The sequence below is a fragment of the Egretta garzetta genome, unplaced genomic scaffold, assembly GCF_000687185.1.
Source record: "Egretta garzetta isolate BGI_Z169 unplaced genomic scaffold, ASM68718v1 scaffold25, whole genome shotgun sequence".
In the NCBI taxonomy this organism is placed as follows: Eukaryota; Metazoa; Chordata; class Aves; order Pelecaniformes; family Ardeidae; genus Egretta; species Egretta garzetta.
In genome coordinates this window covers 2,046,104-2,050,724 of record NW_009259800.1, presented here as the reverse complement: position 1 = coordinate 2,050,724, position 4,621 = coordinate 2,046,104, and positions in this window count along the sequence as shown.

The following is a 4,621-nucleotide window of genomic DNA, read 5'->3' as shown; positions in this document are numbered from 1 at the left end:
CGGCAGGAGGCTGCAGACACAGAGGTGAGGAAACCAGCAACGCTCCTCGCTTTTCGCTGCGCGCGCAGGAAGCTGTGAATGGGAGAGGAGTCGGGGAGCTCTCGAGCAGCCAAGACTGGGGGCAGAGAAATTCGCACTGTTCCAGTTTACCAAAGCTGTGAAAGATGTGATAGATGAATCACTTTTGCAGCAACCTTCTCCGCCACCAGATTCCCTGAGATGTTAAGCTTCGCTGTATGCAGCCTGTACTTGAGGAAAAGATAGAAGGGATGTTCTCTGAATCAGGGGAGAGTCTGACGCACAGAGACGTTTTCAGGGGAATAATTTACATATGCATTCCCTTTCTAAAAATATCAGTCACAGTATTGCCTCTATTTTTGTGTGCAAGGCGCTCTAGGCTGGTCGGTTGATAGAACTGGGAAACTGCATTACATGGATCCAAATACCAAAGGTCCATCAGGGCCGTAGCATGGGATGGCTTGTGCTTTGCTCAGGAAGCAGAGCTTGGTGATGGCTGAGCTCCAGGTTGGGGGGAAAAAAGGATATATTCAGCCTGATAGTGCCCCAGATGTCACCCACACATGGTCTCATGAGTGTGGCCTGATGGACAAGAGTGGAAGTTGGTCTTTGCCTGTTCCCTTCTGGAGAAGGCAGCACGGCCAAGTGGAGGGCAGCGAGCTGCTCTGGGAGGAGCAGGGAAGTATGTAGGAATGTTTTGTTTCCTTGGGCGATAGCTAGGAGAGCTGGTGCGAAGCTGTGTGTAACACACTGTGGTGATTTCCCTGGGGAGTGGTGGGTAGACATGGTCAGCTGAAGGGCCTTTCCCACCACAGCTGCCCATGCATCATGCCATCCCCACATCTGCTCATGCTGGAGCCCTGTGGCCCCAGCCCCATGCTGAGGAGAGGATGCCAAGGATTTGCTCCAGCTCTGCCTCCTGGCATTGAGAGGGGAACTGAATTTTCAGATGCTTTGGGCGTTGTCCTGCTCAGTTCTTGCAAAGTCAAAGGTGAGTTCCCTTTGACAGCAGCGGGAAGGCATCTGGGTCCGCACTGCGCTCAGCCCATAGTTTATAAGCACTGGAGTTTCATCTCAGTGGGGGAAGGATGATGTGGGGTTGGAGCGTACACTGTCATTTCTTCATTTGAAGTTGTCCTTTCTTGTGCCCTTTTTGTGTGTCTGGGGACCCCAACCAAAGTGTGGTCCCAGAGTCTAAAGGGACAGGACTGTCCTTAGTGCCCATCCTGGGGACCAGGCAGGACTTCAGGATAAGATCAGCCACCTCCTCAGATGCTTAAGGTGGGACCCGTGTCTTGACTTCATAATAAGTTAAGTAGCTCAACAGAAATACACATTTATCTGGAACTTCTGTCATCTAACATCCTACAGAAACAAAGCAGGAGGAGCGCTTTGATGTCACTTCAACATCCCCAGGTCCCCCATCTGGGATTTACCTTAACCTTTGCCTTGGGTCTGTTAGGGACTGGTGAGAAAAGAAAGGAGGAGGGGAAAAAAAGGTACAAACTGGCCATTAGTAAATGTAAGCTGGAAATAAAATAGGTATTGCTACCACCGGAGGGGTGAGGTTATGAATCAGCTGTGCAGCAATGGTGGGTCTGAGTGTAGGTGTGGACTCCACACTGATGGAGACTGATAAATTTATGGAGGGGAATATACAGCCCAGACTTTGTGCTAGCGAGGACTGGCCTCTGCAGATCCGCTGCTGGGAATTCTGCAGAGCCAGAGGTATGCTGATATATGGTCTCTGCTGTGAAGATGTGGCCAAGCGTGGCTTTTGCTCAGGGCTACAAGGACTGAGCTGCATGAGGGCAGCACTACACTGATGGAGACTGATAAATTTATGGAGGGGAATATACAGCCCAGACTTTGTGCTAGCGAGGACTGGCCTCTGCAGATCCGCTGCTGGGAATTCTGCAGAGCCAGAGGTATGCTGATATATGGTCTCTGCTGTGAAGATGTGGCCAAGCGTGGCTTTTGCTCAGGGCTACAAGGACTGAGCTGCATGAGGGCAGATGCTCTCCAGCAGCATCGCGGCAACCTCCTCAAAATGGGCTTGTAGGGCTCTGATTGATGGGGAGGGGGGGAAGCGTGCAGGGCTGCAGCTGAAACACCGGGGGAAATTTGTAAAGTTTTTTTTTTTTTCTCTTTTCTCTGTTGGTTTTGTTAGTACACTCAGGAAGTCCCATTAACGCCCACTCACTCCAGTAACACACATCATTTTGCACCTTATTGTGTCTTCTATGAAAAGCTGGTACTGAGCAAGCAGTCTTGTGCTTCTTTGAAATCGTCTGCCAGAAAAAAACACCACCCGAACAAACAAACAAGTGCACAAGCCCTGAGCACGCTGGAGATTGATTCGTAGCATTTTTCTCGCCCGCCTTATCTGTTCAGAAATGTTTTGGCAAGCCGTGAAAAATGAGGGCCCTTTGCTGTCAAATGCCATCTATTACCGAGGGACCTGCGTTAAAGGGCTCGGGGTGGGTGTTCGGGCTCTGCCAGGGAGCTGAATGATTCCCATCGAAGGGATGCTCGTCCAGAAGAGCAAACGCAGCTGGGAAGTGTTTTGCAGCCTGTGAACAAGGACGGGAGAAGAGTGGTGAGAGCAGACCAAGCGGGCTGCGGAGAGAGCTGGGGGAAAGAGATGCCATACCAAATGTAATCCAAATGGGAGACAACCTGCCTGCTCGTTCATATCTAGGATTTTTCTAAGTGTTGCTGTTTTTCTGCATCCCGTTAAGCTTTTTGATTTGTTTCCATCTGTTCGGTATAGATCACTTCTGCAGTTTACTTAAAACACAAATACCCTTTATGAATCTCTACAGATGGTTTTCAAAGACTTATAGAAAGACAAAGATAAGATCAAGAAAATCTTGAGTGTTCGCCTCGGGGGGAAAAAAATGGGACAGTCGCTTTGCCTTGCAGCTGCAAGCCACGTCAAATCAGACACTTTGATATGTTTCATTTTCTGTCTGAAGTCTACATCTGAAAGGCAGCCTGGCTTATTTCAGTCAATGCGCAATTTTTGTTAGCTGGGGCTCTTTCTCAGCTTCTAAAAAAGATGCTCATTTGCATCCTCGAACAAAGACAGCACTTTTCCCCCCCTACATTCAGCGTATCTTCGCCAAAAACTAATCATGCTGCAAAGTGTGTGTGTGTGTGTGTTTGTTTTTTCAAGTGGTTCTCTCCTGCCGTGTTGGCCTGAGCTGCAGCAGGGACGGGTGCTCGTCCTCGCTGCGGTGGCCTTGGTGGAGGTCTGGCCGGGTTTGCGCTGATCCCAGAGTCTTGGTAGCTCGAGCAGGACCCCCAGGTCAGGGTTTGGTTTTGCAGAGCCAGCTGGCAAGGGGGGGGGGCAGCGTCCCCCTGCAGCCACGGGCTGATTGAGTGTCCCCATGCCAGGGCCCTGCCGCCCAACCCTGCAGGATGGGATTTAAAACCCTAAAAGCAGTGAGCAATGCAAAGCATGGGAGAACACAGCTGCTGGAGGAGCATGCTCTGCTCAGCCCGTTTCATCTGCTCTTTGCATTAGCTTCTCCCCCAGGCCAAGACTGTGGCTGGTATAAACTGCATTAACTCTGCTGGCCTCTGCGGGAGACGCTAAACCCTGTCTCTGTGTAATGCACTGCTTGTGTGTTTAAAAAAAAACCAAAACCCTAATCATTTCCCAGAGAAACCACATGAAGTAAGGTAACTGCTAAATTTCTGTTGCTCTTCATCTGCTTTAGACTCCTTGCTTCGGAGTGAGGGGGGACTTCTGCTTCTTGTCTTTTCTTTTTAGCGCTGTTGAGCCCGAGCCAAAGCCATTTGAAGTCAAAAGGACTCTCCCCCTGGGCTTTAATGGACACCAACGTGGGCTCTTGAAGATTCGCCTCAGGCAGAATCAAAATCTATGCAGAAATTTGAGTATTTGCATTGCAGATAGGGAACCGGCAAAAAAAGGGAACACGTCCACCTTAAATGTACAGCATTAGGAAGTGCTGATTGAAAAAAAAAAAAACGAAACCACCAACTTTGTAGGAGTCATGCACGTTAGCACTGGACTTTATGTGCAAAGACAAGGTGTGTATTGTTTGCCCAATTAAAAAGATAAAACCTGTAGACCACAGTCAGCGAAATGAGCTGTGAAATGAGTGATGACTCGCTGAACAGGCAGGTGCACGCACAAAAGCATATGCAAACTGTTCTACTTATCTAAAGACAGGTTTATTGCCTGGTCATCAATTTACACTGAGGTTCCTTCGGAAATTCGTGGCCTGCCTTTGTGCCGGGCTCTCCGATAAGCTGTAAAAGGAGTAGCATCCCCTGTGTGTTTGTTTTTTTTTTTTTTTTTTTTTCCTTTCTGGAGTGGGAATGGTTATCGAGGGTGGAAAGGAGGTAAGTGCAGGGGGGGCTGGCTGTGGACATCGCTGTGGCATCAGTCACAGCGCCCAGTCTGGGTCTGGGTCAGTGGTGCTCATGGTGCTGAGCTGGTTCCTCCCCGGAGCGTGTCCTCTGCTGGGACAACAACATCCAGCCCCAAAATGCAGGGATGTGAAACAAGTGCATTGCATGAGCCTCGCACCCAGACAGAAGGAACTAAACTAAAAGGGAGGCACGGGTGAGC